The sequence below is a fragment of the Pristiophorus japonicus genome, chromosome 16 (genome assembly GCF_044704955.1).
Source record: "Pristiophorus japonicus isolate sPriJap1 chromosome 16, sPriJap1.hap1, whole genome shotgun sequence".
NCBI lineage: Eukaryota > Metazoa > Chordata > Chondrichthyes > Pristiophoridae > Pristiophorus > Pristiophorus japonicus.
The window spans coordinates 126867205-126882306 of record NC_091992.1 but is presented as its reverse complement, the minus strand read 5'-3'; the positions used below and the strand labels follow the sequence as shown (position 1 = coordinate 126882306).

General features: G+C 48.8%; 1 protein-coding gene across 1 annotated transcript in view; it reads right to left on the bottom strand.

Annotated features, from left to right (window-relative positions):
- gnav1 (guanine nucleotide binding protein (G protein) alpha v1) overlaps positions 1–15102 on the bottom strand; it is a 148568-nt gene that overhangs the window by 44218 nt on the left and 89248 nt on the right. The gene's annotated exons all lie outside the window — the stretch shown is intronic.

Genomic DNA, 15102 nt, shown 5'->3' with positions numbered 1-15102 from the left:
TAACTCAACTCCCGAGTGCTACCCACTGAGCCAAGGTTGGTGGCCTCAGAAAATGCCCTGTATCCTGTGGTGCCAGACTACATATTTGCACATGAGTTGCCAAGCAGCAGCGTAATACAATAGGAGTGTGGGATGTGGAGCCACAGTTAACAGCACAAACTTGATGACACACACATGGCTGGAGGTTAGCATTCCCTGGGGGCAGTGGGGATAGCGAGGGGGAGGAAGAAAGAGGAACATGCAAACCACAACCTGCAGCTTAACTTTACTGGTTTGCTGGTGCTCGAGTTCAAATCACAGTCTGCATCACTTGGAGTTGCCTTGAAACACAAGGCGACTGGGATCCTATTTTGAGCCATGGTGTTAGCAAGCAGCAAATAACCAGTCAAGCGTGAACAAAAGTGACATATCTCAATTGCCTCGCTAAAAACCCATGCTCCAGGCCCCTTTGTGTTTCCACTTGTCAGACTGAATTGCCCATCAACTATTTCTCCAAGTACACTTGGATGCTGACATGTGAACAGCCCCCACAGTGATGCAAGTGGCAATTGTTGCATCGCGCTCAGAGTTCGGAGTTGTGCCCAGGACCGCGAGCTTCCCTGCCGGCAGACAGGCGCCGAGAAAGTTCCAGTGTCCGGCTTCAAATTAGGCCGTCAAACGTCAGGTACCCAGTGCTTTTAAATTCCGATTGACATTAAAGAAGCTCTGCAGGCAATTGGAGGGGTCAGGTACAAAGTCACAGCTATCAACTCCATCCATTGCCCAGCAGTGATAGACGTCACACCAACAGGTACATAACACAAGGCAGGAAATTACAGCAATAGGCTCAAGCTTGCCAGCCCATCTCTCCAACTAATAGTGACCGCCGCCCCCCCCCTCTGTCTCTCTCTCGCTCTCTCCCCCCCCCCCCCCACCCACTCAGTCTCTCTCTCGCTCTCTTCCCCCCCCCCCCCACTCAGTCTGTCTCTCGCTCTCTCCCCCCCCACTCAGTCTCTCTCTTGCTCTCTTCCCCCCCCCCCACTCTCTCTCGCTCTCTTCCCTCCCCCCTCCCCCCACTCAGTCTCTCTCTCGTTCCCCCTCCCCCCACTCAGTCTCTCTCTCGCTCTCTTCCCCCCCTCCCCCAGTCTCTCTCTCGCTCTCTTCTCCCCCCCCCCCAGTCTCTCTCTCGCTCTCTTCTCCCCCCTCCCAGTCTCTCTCTCGCTCTCTTCTCCCCCCCCCCAGTCTCTCTCTCGCTCTCTTCTCCACCCCCCACCCCAGTCTCTCTCTCGCTCTCTTCTCCCTCCCCCCCCCAGTCTCTCTCTCGCTCTCTTCTCCTCTCCCTCTCCCTCTCCCCCCCCCCCCCCGCCTCTCGCCTCTCGCTCTCTCTCTCTCTCTCTGGTTTGTGGAGCTGTTGAGTTGGGAGTGGCTTAGCCAGTCACGTGATGTTCACAAGACTCAATAAAACCCCAGCCAGTTGGGTTCGGGGGGATCCACGATGAGGCAGGTGGTTGTGAGCCTGGTGGGTGAACTGGTAATGTGTCGTGTGATTGTTAAACCTTTTGCTAATAAACCAACTAGTGTTGCCATGAATTTTTAAGCAAAGAACCCATGAAGCAAATACATTACAGGGGGCATAACCTTAAAATTAGAGCGAGATCATTCAGGGGTGAGGTCAGGAAGCATTTCTTCACACGGAGTGGAAATCTGGAACTCACTCCCCACCCCCAAAAAAGTTGTTGAGGCTGGGGTTGGGGGGTCAATTGAAAATCTCAAAACTGAGATCGCTAGATTTGTGTCAGGCAAGGGTATTAAGGGTTATGGAACCAAGGCGGGTTAATAGAGTTAAGGTACAGCGCACCCACGATCTACCAGAATGGCGGAACAGGCTCGAGGGGCTGAATGGCCTTCTTCTGTCCCGATGTCACTAACTGAATAGATCAGTTGTAGAAATCTAGAGAGATCTGCCGAGTAACTCTTTCTTTGATTGGGTTAATACCACAGGGAGGGCTTCACACGGAATACTGTTGGGCGCAACCCTTATCAGCCAAGGCCCCGACAACAAGCCTGGCCAGGGTTCCGGGGTGAATCTGTGCCCACAACAGGGAACGTGGTCCCTGATTTATCCCTGGAGTTATTGGAAAACGGAATAAAATCGAGTTCGCCTCTTGAATGATTTGGCTCGAGGTTCCCCACTGCACAAGCCTGTCCCAATAAATTAACAAAAACGCACTTCACCAGGGCACAGATCCCAGTGCCATAATTCCCGAGGTGGGCAATCCCTATTCGCAGTGAACCTGGGAGGGGCAAGGAAGAGAAATGTTTACTATCTAATCATCAGGGTCTCATGATGAAAAACAAAGCATCTTTCTTGTTACAGTATATGGGAGGGGGAGGGGGAGGGGGAGGGGGACGGGTTCATAGGAAATGCTAGACAATAAAAGACCAAGGTCCATTGAGCTCGCCTTCTAGTCCCAGTGGTTGAATGATACAACAATAAGAGAGTTCTTGACTAATCAATCTGTATCGATTAGTCCACAACAGACCCAGACACGAGCGAGGACACTCCCAGTGATGGAGAGCTTTGGACACCATACTGTTGGTTTAAGGGTCAATATTGGCACGGACACCCTGCTCTTTGTCCAATAGTGAGTGGGCAAGAACACGGCAAATGGAATATAGTGTGGAGAATAGGAAAATAGAAAAGCAGAGTATATTTTAAAATGGTGAGAGATTGGGACATGTTGGTGTTCAGAGGGACCTGGATGTCCTTGTACACAAATCACTGAAAGTTAACATGCAGGTACAGCAAGGAATTAAGCAAGCACATGTTATGTTAGCCTTTATTACAAGAGGATGAGAGTATAAGAGTAATGACGTTTTACTGCAATTATATAGGGCCCTGGTGAGACCACACCTGGAGTATTGTGTACAGTTTTGGTCTCCTTACCCAAGGAAGGATATACTTGCCATTGAGGGAGTGCAACAAAGGTTCACCAGACTGATTCATGGGATGGAGGGGATTGTCCTATGAGGAGAGAGAGATTGAGCAGACTAGGCCTATATTCTGTGGAGTTTAGAAGAATGAGAGGTGATCTCATTGAAACATACAAAATTCTTACAGGGCTCGACGGGGTAGATGCAGGGAGGATGTTTCCTCTGGCTGAGGAGTTTAGCACTAGAGGGTCACAGTCTCAGAATAAGGGGTCGGCCATTTAGGACTGATGAGGAGAAACTTCTTCACTCAGAGGGTGGTGAATCTTTGGAATTCTCTACCCCAGAGGGCTGTGGAAGCTCAGTCTTTTGAGTACATTCAAGACAGAGATCAATAGATTTTTGAATATTAAGGGAATCATGGGATATGGGGATTGGGCAGGAAAGTGGAGTTGAGGTCGAAGATCAGTCATAATCTTATTGAATGGCGGAGCAGGCTCGAGGGGATGAATGGCCTACTCCTGCTCCTAATTCTTATATTCTTATGTTCTAGTGCCATGGGACCATGGCTTCAAAGTTCAAAATCACCCCGGTCCTGTCAGAGCAGGTTCACGTATACACAGGTCTGCACTATCTGCACGTCACAGTGACAACAGATCGAAGTAACCTTCTTGGGAGAAAGGGGGCCAGAAGTTCGAATATACCTGAACCACCCTCCAGTCCCTCAATGGCAAGTCAACCAACAGGTCCAAAACGAACACATTCCTCCCAGGCATACTACACTTACCACATGTCATCTCTCAAATTACTCATGCACCCTATCCCAAAATGTGATCATCTGAAATAAATCGATCTAATTTGCATTTGAGTGACTCATAGAAAAATTACGACACAGGAGGCGGCCATTCGGCCCATCGTGTCCGTGCCGGTCAAAAAAGAGCTACCCAGCCTAATACAGTCTGCTCCCACTGTTGGGCTCCATTGATTGACCACTTTCTCCTTGAAATATTGTTTCCATGGATTAGTTTTGAATTTACCTACAGTCACGTATGTAGACCATGTATACTAACTGTATAGTCACATAAGGTGTGCCACCAGAGGGCACTGCGTTGGGAGACCCGAGGATCACCTGCATAGGTGTGCAGGGCCCAGTAGAAAAGGCTTGTGCCTCACTCTGGAGTTACAATAAATGGGACTAAGGTCACAACAGCTCAACTACAATACTAGACCTCGTGGAGTCATTCATAAGAATAGTAAAGACATAATACTTCCCTTCAAGCACAAGCCGTTCCCTCTGGTTCTACTGTTCTGGGCAAGGTCTACATTATTTAGTCATTAGAATCCTACAATTAGCAATCAGATCACTATTTAAAGCCCACACAAGTAGTGCAGGAACAGATACAATTTGGTTGTAGTTATTACAATTCAACAAAAGATGTTTTTAATATTCTGCTGCACATCAACATACTGGTGTTGTCTTACCCAGAGCCCAGAGCCATCCGCTATCCTACAACCCTCCAAGATCTCTGTGCTCCATTCAATTCTGGCCTCTTGCGCAGCACTGATTTTAATCGCTCCACCATTGGCGGCTGTGTCTTCAACGGTCTAGCCCCAAACTCTGAAATTCCCTCCCTAAACCTCTCCGCCTCTCGCTCCTTAAAACAGTGCTTTTGGTCAGCCGCATTAACACCTCCTTACGCAGCTCGGTGATAAATGTTGTCTGATAACGCTCCTGTGAAGCGCCTTGGGACGTTTTGCTACGTTAAAGGCGCTATATAAATGCAGGCTGTGGTTGTTGTTGTTGGATAGGGGTTGGTGAGCTGCACCACAAACACGAGTTTAAGGAGAGATGCTCCAATCGTGTTACTTCAGCAGCTGCTGGAAGAACATCGGCCCGGCAGTCCTGGCTCTATATTTAGGTACATTCGCAGACATTTCCGGGGAGCTGTTCATGCAGACTAGAAACATGGGCAGCTTCCTGTCACCTTGAAGATGGTTTTTGGGAAGCACAGCCATTATCTACGGCATCCTGTGAATGTTTAGCAGCCTGCCTCAATCAGGGGAGAGGCACCTTTGATCTTCTTTCATTGGTGCACTTCAAAGGACTTCAAATGTAGAGCTGGTCCAATTCTATTTCTGAACCTGTGGGGAGGGGTGCAGGGAGAAGAGGAGCGCAAGCAGAGCGCGAAAGAGCGGGAGAGAGAGGAGAGAGGAAAGAGAGAGAGAGAGAGAGAGAGAGAGAGAGAGAGAGAGGCAGAACGAGCGAGCGATCTCGGAGAGCAGGAGAGCGTGAGAGCGCGCGCGAGAAAGCATGAGAGCGAGAGAGAGGGTGCGCAAGGAGAGACACGCAGACAGAGAGAGGAGAGACAGACAGACAGACAGACAGACAGGAGAGGAGAGACAGACAGATAGGAGAGGAGAGACAGAGAGAGACAGAGACAGAGACATGCAGAGACAGAGAGAGACAGAGACAGAGACATGCAGAGACAGAGAGAGGAGAGACAGAGAGAGACAGAGAGACAGAGAGACAGGCAGAGCGAGTGAGCGATTTCGGAGAGCAGGAGAGCAGGAGAGCGCAAGAACACGCGCGAGAGCACGAGAGCACGAGCGAGCGGAGAAAGCAGGAGAGCGAGAGAAGGGAGCGTGCGCGGGAATGCGACTATATGGGAAAGAGTACAGAGGAATTTAGCAGAATGGCACCAGAGATGAGGAAGAGATGTGGAGAGGCTGGAAAAGCTGGGAATGTTCTCCTTAGAGCAGTGGTGGTTACGGGGAGATTTAATAGAGCTGTTTAAAACTCTGAAGGTTTTGATAGGGAGTAGAAAGGGAGGGACTGTTTCCAGTGGCAGGAGGGTCAGTAACCAGAGGACGCAGACTTAAGGTCATTGACAAAATAACCAGAGGGGAGCCAAGTAGAATTTTAAAAAAATGCAATGAGTTGTTCTGATCGGGAACGCGCTGCCCCTGAAAGGACGGTGGAAGCAGATTCAATAATAACTTTCAAAAGGGAATTGAATAAATACTTGAAAAGGAAACATTTGCTGGGCTGTGGGGAAAGAGCAGGAGGAGTGGCAGCAATTGGACGCTCTTTCATAGAGCCGGCACAGGTATGATGGGCCGAATGGCCTCCTTCTGCACAGTGTGATTTGACGATTCAAGCAGTTTGCTAACTTTAGAGTTGCCGTGATTAGTGGACGAGTGTGTGTCTGATCTTCCTTCATTTTAACTGCATTCAAACAGCGGAGAATTCCACACAGAGGCATTGATTGTCAGTTACTCTCGGCAACAACCATTTCTAAATTGACATCCAGAATGTCAGGTGCGCTGTTTCCTTGAGCACTTACACTGCCAGCGATAGGGCCATGGGGTAGTGCGTCAGTCCGACCTCACTGTCCGCGATAGGCTCAGGGGGGTGTGAGTCAGTCCGACCTCACTGTCCGCGATAGGCTCAGGGGGGTGTGAGTCAGTCCGACCTCACTGTGGATAACTCCCTATTCTCTTCTTCGAAATAGTGTCATAGGATATTTTGCATCCACCCGAGGGAGTCTCGGTTTAACGTCTCATCCGAAAGACGGCACACACTCAGTACAGACCCTCCGACAGTGCGCCGCTCCCTCAGTACTGCCCCTCCGACAGTGCTATGCTCCCTCAGTACTGCCCCTCCGACAGTGCGCCGCTCCCTCAGTACGGCCCCTCCGATAGTGCAGCACTCCCTCAGTACTGCCCCTCCGACAGTGCAGCGCTCCCTCAGCACTGCGCTGGGAGTGTCAGCCTAGACTTTGTGCTCAAGTCCCTGGAGTGGGACTCGAACCCACAACCTTCTGACTCAGAGGCGAGTGTGCTGCCCACCGAGCTCCAGCGGACACCTCGAGTTGATTCTCGGATTGTCACTGGCTGAGTGAGATGTGTGTGTCTGGAATGGTCAGGCCCAGCACTGCAGTGAGTACACAAAAGTCAAGTTAATCTCGCTGGGCAGAAAGGGCTTTACTTGGCATCTAACCCATGCATTGCGGTGTCTGACAGCCAATATGGCAATGCCCCTTTAAGACTGGATTATCAGCATCCAATTTGCACACAAGTAGCTATAAATTAAAAACAGATCTACATCATCGCTGGAGAATTTCAATAAAATAATAACCCATTTTACTCTTGTCCTTAAGCAACAACTCACTTTAACCCAATCAGCGCGATGCCCTGTGTGAAAGCTGTACGGAGAGCCGTAATCACGGTGACAATCACAGTAATGAACACATCAGATTACATTTCATAAATCAAGCTTCTGTCATTCTTCTTTCCAATAGACAATACCCACCTCCCCCATCTGCGACAGCTGAACTAGTTATCCAGGCACACATAACCAAATCGCAGTCAGACCCCCTTCCCCTCTTTTATTGGTAACGATTCTCCATTTCTTGAATAAAACTGCAGGAAGGTGCTTTGCCTGGCACTGAACTTGCCCCCATTCCCCTGCTGAAGGTTAATGCTGTGTCCACTCCATTACACTGGATCGTGCATCAGTATCAAGAACATACATTTATATAGCGCCTTTCACGACCACCGGGCGTCTCAAGGCGCTTTACAGCCAATGAAGTACCTTTTTGGAGTGTAGTCACTGTTGTAATGTAGGAAACGCGGCAGCCAAACTGCGCACAGCAAGCTCCCACAAACAGCAATGTGATAAATGACCAGATAATCTGTTTTTGTGATGTTGATTGAGGGATAAATATTGGCCAGGACACCAGGGATAACTCCCCTGCTCTACTTCAAAATAGGAGCTTTTACGTCCGCGCGAGGGGGCAGACGGGACCTCGGTTTAACATCTCATCCGAAAGACGGCACCTCCGACAGTGTAGCACTCCCTCAGCACTGCACTGGGAGTGTCAGCCTGGATTTGTGCGCTCCAGTCCCTGGAGTGGGACTCGAACCCACAACCTTCTGACTCAGAGGCGAGAGTGCTACCCACTGAGCCACAGCTGACACTAAAGGAGAGAGAGAGAGAGAGAGGCAGAGAGGCGGAGAACTTGAGGGCCGGAATTCCAGAGCTTAGGGCCTTGGCAGCTAAAGGGAAAATTGTGTTTGATAACGCTCCTGTGAAACGCCCTGGGGCATTTTACTACGTTAAAGTTGTTGAAAAATCTTAGCCGGCATTTAAAAAAAGTTACATTTATATTTCTATTGCCTTTGAATACTTTTGTTAAGTTATAGAACTATTGGAAATGGAGGAAAAAAAGGCTGTTTAACCAGGTGGGTTGGTCAGAGGTGGGAGGTCATGTGATGAAATCTCCAGGAATACGTCCAATCGGAGTTGGTGACCCTGACTATAATAAATCTGATTTTTCTTTCTCTTGTCTCTATTATTTGATATTGGATGAGGAATCCTAAGAATACAACACAAGAACGGAAAGTAATGTCAAAGCATTCGGCTCCAAACAGAGCCATGGGAAATCATCAATTGCTGTACATGCGGGTTGGTGCAGCGTATTATATCAGCAAGGATTGGTTGGTACGGGTAGAATCACCTCAGGTACTGAACATGCTGATGTTAAACATGTTCACCAGACTGATTCCTGGGATGAGAGGGCTGTCCTATGAGGAGAGACCAAGTAGAATGGGCCTACACTCCAGAGTTTAGGAGAATGAGAGGTGATCTCTTTGGAATTGTATAAAATTCTTAAGAGGACTCGACAGGGTAGATGCTGAGAGGTTGTTTCCCCTAGCCGGAGAGTCTAGAACTAGGGGGGCACAGTCTCAGGAAAAGGGGTCGGCCATTTAGGGCTGAGATGAGGAGGAATTTCTTCACTCGAGAGGGTTGTGAATGCTTGGAATTCTCTACCCCGCAGGGCTGTGGATGCTCAGTCGTTGAGTATATTCAAGGCTGCGATCGATGATTATTGAGCACTAAGGGAACCAAGGAATAGGCTGGGAAAGTGGAGCTGATTTAGATCAGCACTGATCTGATTGAATGGCAGAGCGAGGGGCCGTCTGGCCTACTCCTGCTCCTATTTCTTATGTTATGTTGCCCTGATACAGAGGTGGTACACGCCCATGTGTCATCATCATCATAGGCAGTCCCTTGGAATCGAGGAAGACTCTCTTCCACTCCGGAAGCGAGTTCTTTAATGGCTGAACAGTCAAATACGAGAGCTACAGACCCGGTCACAGGTGGGACAGACTTTCGTTGAGGGAAGGGGTGGGTGGGACTGGTTTGCCGCACGCTCCTTCCGCTGCCTGCGCTTGACCTCCTCACGCTCTCGCCGTTGAGATTCGAAGAGCTCAACGCCCTCCCGGATGCACTTTCTCCACCTAAGGCGGTCTTCAGCCAGGGTCTCCCAGGTGTCAGTGGTGATGTCGCACTTTACCAGGGAAGCTTTGAGGGTATCCTTGTAATGTTTCCGCTGCCCACCTTTGGCTCGTTTGCTGTGAAGAGTAATTGCTTAGGGAGCCTCATGTCTGGCAAACAGACAATGTGGCCTGCCCAGCGAAGCTGATCGAGTGTGGTCAGTGCTTCAATGCTGGGGATGTTAGCCTGGGCGAGGACACTGATGTCAGTGCGTCTGTCCTCCCAGGGGATTTGTAGGATCTTGGAGACATCGTTGGTGATATATTTCCAGCGACTTGAGCGGTCTTCTGTACATCGTCCATGCCTCTGATCCATACAGGAGGGCGGGTATCACTACAGCCCTGTAGACCATAAGCTTGGTGGCAGATTTGAGGGGCCAGGTCTTCGAACACTCTTTTCCTCAGGCGTCCAAGGGCTGCACTGACGCACTGGAGGCGATGTTGGATCTCCGCACCAATATCTGCCTTTGTTGATAAAAGGCTCTCGAGGTATGGGAAATGGTCCACGTTGTCCAGGGACGAGCCGTGAATCTTGATGACTGGGGGGGCAGTGCTGTGCGGCGAGGACAGGCTGGTGGAGGACCTTTGTTTTACGGATGTTAAGCGTAAGGCCCATGCTTTCATATGCCTCGGTGAATACATCGACTATATCCTGGAGCTCAGCCTCAGAATGCACCCATGTGTACTATGGCTCTCTAGGCCCTGGCTTGTCAGCAGTCCCCTTTCACGCTGATGTTTAAAAGTGCTTTGACAATGCGCTTGTGGCAACTATTACATTCCTGCCATTTGAGTGGTTCAGAGACAAACCTGTGGGGCTGGTTTTCAGCCAATCAAAGCTCTTTTTAAAAAAAAAAAAGTGGCCCTCCATTCCAAAATGCAAGAGTGGGAACCAGGGCAGGGAGGAGGGAATTCAAGGAGCTTCGGGAAAAGAACTTTAGAGTCGGTCCCTTTGAGAAACAATATTGAGTGATAAGGAAGTACAGGATTATGGGGAGTGGGCGGGGAGGTGGAGCTGAGTCCATAATCAGATCAGCCACGATCGTATTAAATGGCAGGCTCGAGAGGCCAAATGGCCGACTCCTGCTCCTATTTCTTATGTTCTTAAAGCATAGATTCAATAACAAATTCAAGCTAAAGACAAAGCTGAGAAAGGCAAAGCAAGAACGGAGGGTAAAATAGGGACAGTTGGATACGTGGAAATGAAGTGTTCACATTTTTAACATTTTCAATCAAAATGGTGTATAGTTTTCAAGGTCACAATGTGGATCAAGTAGAGACCATGGAGCCTGTGAAGGATGGAATCATTAAAGTCACTTTCAATGCTGATGTTCATGACAGCCTTCTGCAGGATGAGGAAGCTACTAATAACCTCTCAGTTTGTTTGTTTCAGAGTTTAGTGCGGGAGCTGAGAGAGCAGTCAGCCCAGAGTGACTGCCATTCCTCTCGCCCTGCGCTGTGTAAAGGGTTAAAATACATGAAATTCTCCAGCGTTACCAACAGGAAACCACATTCCAACACGCAGTCTGCATTAAGATGTGACGTAGCCACAACCTCGAATATTAAAGGTATGATTTCACAACAGTGTGAAAATATCCTCATCTACACAAAAACACAAGCAAAGGTTGAAAATGTCCATTCAGCGCATCAAAGCATCATCTCTCTAGTGCACAGAATATTACGGGGCAGACAGAGGCCAGTCAGACCTTGTGCCAGCTCTCAAACAGCTATCCACTTCATCTCACTCCCCTGCTCTTCTCCACACAGCATTTTCATTTTTTTCGTTTTCCAAATATTTATCCACTTCTCTTTCAAAGGATTTATATAGCGCCATTCACGACCACCGGATACCCAAAGCGCTTTACAGCCAATGACGTACTTTTTGAAGTGTAGTCACTGTTGTAATGTGGGAAACACGGCAGTCAATTTGCGCACAGCAAGCTCCCACAAACAGCAATGTGATAACGACCAGATAATCTGTTTTTTTAATTATGTTGATTGAGGGATAACATAGAAAATAGGTGCAGGAGTAGGCCCATTCAGCCCTTCGAGCCTGCACCACCATTCGATAAGATCATGGCTGATCATTCCCTCAGTACCCCTTTCCTGCTTTCTCTCCATACCCCTTGATCCCTTTAGCCTAAGGGCCATATCTAACTCCCTCTTCAATATATCCAATGAACTGGCGTCAACTACTCTCTGCAGCAGGGAATTCTACAGGTTAACAACTCTGAGTGAAGAAGTTTCTCCTTATCTCAGTCCTAAATGGCTTACCCCTTATCCTAAGACTGTGTCCCCTGGTTCTGGACTTCCCCAGCATCGGGAACAATCTACCCACATCTAACCTGTCCCGTCCCGTCAGAATCTTGTATGTTTCTATGAGATCCCCTCTCATCCTTCTAAACTCCAATGTATAAAGGCTCAGTTGATCCAGTCTCTCCTCATATGTCAGTCCAGCCATCCCGGGAATCAGTCTGGTGAACCTTCGCTGCACTCCCTCAATAGCAAGAACGTCCTTCCTCAGATTAGGAGACCAAAACTGAACACAATATTCCAGGTGAGGCCTCACCAAGGCCCTGTACAACTGCAGCAAGACCTCCCCACTCCTATACTCAAATCCCCTAGCTATGAAGGCCAACATACCATTTGCCTTCTTCACCGCCTGCTGTACCTGAATGCCAACTTTCAATGACTGATGTACCATGACACCCAGGTCGCGTTGCACCTCCCCTTTTCCTAATCTGCCACCATTCAGATAATATTCTGTCTTTGCGTTTTTGCCCCCCAAAGTGGATAACCTCACATTTATCCACATTATACTACATCTGCCATGTATTTGCCCACTCACCTAACCTGTCTAAGTCACCCTGCTGCCTCCTAGCATCCCCCTCACAGCTCACACCGCCACCCAGTTTAGTGTCATCTGCAAAAATATTGGCCCAGGACACCGGGGATAACTCCCTGCTCTTCTTCGAAATAGTGGCGAGACGACAACAACAACTTGCATTTATATAGCGCCATTAACATAAGAAGACGTCCCAAGGTGGTTCACAGGAACGTTATCAAACAAAATTTTACACCCGAGCCACCCAAGGCGATCTTAGGACAGGTGACCAAAAAGCTTGGACAAAGGAGGGAGGGGAGAGAGGGGTTTATGGAGAGGCAGCTGAAGGCACGGCCGCCAATGGTGGAGCGATATAACGCAATCTGCTTGCACCACGGGTTCTGAGGACATTCCTTGTCTCTGCCTCCATGTCTTTGTTCAGTAGATTCATCCAAACGCTTGCCTCCCTTTGGTTAAGAAATTTCCATTTGTCTTCTGCCCTCAAGGTCTGAGTTACCGTTGAAACAGCAATCCGTGTTCATATTACAGGACGGAGATAGTGGTACAATCATGGCAGCCTCTTCGCACAAAGACTATATATTGTACAACAACAGGTTAATGCAAAACTACGCATTGCTTTACAATACCCTCCAAACAGACAGTAGCAACATCATTAGATTCACCAAACAAGCGCCTCGGGTGAGCGTGAAGCAATCAAAGACCAGGTACATTATTAAATTGTTTGAAACTCATTCGGTTTAAAAGGCATCTTTTGCCTTCAGGATGTTAGAAGTGCAAGTGTGGAGATTTTCAAAGAAATTAATGCCTTTATTAAACTATATACATATAGTAACTAGAGGATTATGTTTGAATATATTTGACTTCACATTGTTAAGAGTGAATTTCATATACTCAATGTTCTGCTTATTAGATTATTGCCACCGCTCTCAGTGTAACAGGTTGACAGGAGCAGTCACACTGGCAAAATACCCCAAACACACACAGGATTAAAAGAATTTTATATTTGCTTAGTAAAAACTAATTTTCTTTGTGTGTCAGCTGCAGCACTCTCTCGCCTGAGTCAGAAGGTTGTGGGATCAAGTCCCACTCCAGGGACATGTGCACAATAATCCAAATTGACACTCCAGTGCAGTGCAGTGCTGAGGGAGTGCTGCACTGTCGGAGGTGTCGCCTTTCGGATGAGACTGTCGTGTATTCAACCAGCATTGTAACCCATGTATAATCTGACCTAAGTTGTACACTGTGAGAACACTGACCACTAGGTGGTGAACTTGTGGGAGACACTCCTAACCTGGACCTTCAGATATAAAAAGGGGGAGCGGCGATTGCAAGGGACAATGCGGCCAGTAATGGGGCCATCAACACCTGTTAATGGCGCACTCAAGGGCAATAACAGGGGCAGTCAGGGACGATCGACTGGCAAGGGACCTTTTGTTTCAAACAGCAGCTCATGCTGGAGGCGTGGAGGCACACACTCAGTCGGAGTTTGCAGAGGTGAGCAAAATACCTGCAGAAATTGCAGAAATGAATACTGGGGGAAATCGCTGGAAGCTGAAGTTCAGCGAGTTCTTGTGGAGCACGTATAGTTCATACACCAGGACGCCACCGATAATGATGAAAGTGCTCCTCAATGGCATCCCAGTATCAATGGAGCTAGACACGGGAGCCAGCTAGTCCCTGATGGGTATCAAACAGTTTGAAAAGTTGTGGGCGTCCAAGGCCAGGAGGCCAAAATTATCGCTGATTAACTCACAGCTACGGGCTTACACAAAGCAGATCATTCTGGTGCTAGGCAGCGCCACGGTAGTCGTGATCCACAAAGATTCAGAGAACAGACTGCCACTCTGGATTGTCTCAGGGGACGGTCCCGCACTACTGGGGAGGAGTTGGCTTGCTGTCATGAACTGCAAATGGGGCGATGTCAATGCAATTTCCTCTGTGGAGCGAGTATCATGCTCACAGATCCTGGACAAATTTGACTCATTATTTCAACCCGGCATTGGCACTTTCATGGGGGCCAAGGTAGTGATTCACATAAACCCGGACGCCAGACCAGTACACCACAAGGCCAGAGCGGTGCCGTACGTGATGCGGGAAAAGATAGAAGGCGAATTGGACCGCCTGCTGAGGGAAGGCATCATCTCGCCAGTCGAATTCAGTGACTGGGTGAGCCTGATTGTGCCGGTGCTCAAGGCAGATGGGTCGGTCAGGATATGTGGCGATTACAAGGCCACCATCAATCGGGTGTCACTCCAAGACCAGTACCCGCTACCGAGAGCGGAGGACCTCTTTGCGACGCTATCCAGTGGCAAACTTTTTTCAAAATTGGACCTGACCTCAGCTTACAAGACCCAGGAGCTGGCGAGTGAGTCGAAGAAACTGACCACCATCACGACACACAAGGGGTTGTTTGAGTACAACAGATGTCCGTTCGAGATTCGCTTGGCCGCCGCGATCTTCCAACGAAATATGGAAAGCCTCAAGTCGATTCCAGGGACGGTGGTTTTTCAGGACGACATCCTCATTACGGGTTATGATACTGAAGAACACTTCCACAACCTGGAGGAGGTGCTACGCAGACTGGATCGGGTAGGGCTGCGACTGAAAAAGGCGAAGTGTGTCTTCCTAGCTCCAGAGGTAGAATTCCTGGGGATGAGGGTAGCAGCAGACGGGATCAGCCCTACTGCGTCCAAGACGGAAGCAATCCAGAGAGCACCCAGACCTCGTAACACGACGGAGCTGCGTTCATTCCTGGGGCTCCTGAACTATTTTGATAACTTTCTTCCCAAATTGAGCACGCTGCTAGAGCCGCTACACGTGCTCCTACGCAAAGGTCGCGAATAGGTCTGGGGGGACAGTCAGGAAAAGGCTTTTAATAGAGCACGCAATTTATGATGTTCCAACAATCTGTTAACGCAATATGACCCATGTAAGAAACTTGTGTTAACGTGCGATGCGTCGTCCTATGGCGTCGGGTGTGTGTTGCAGCATGTCAATGCCAAGGGTCAGTT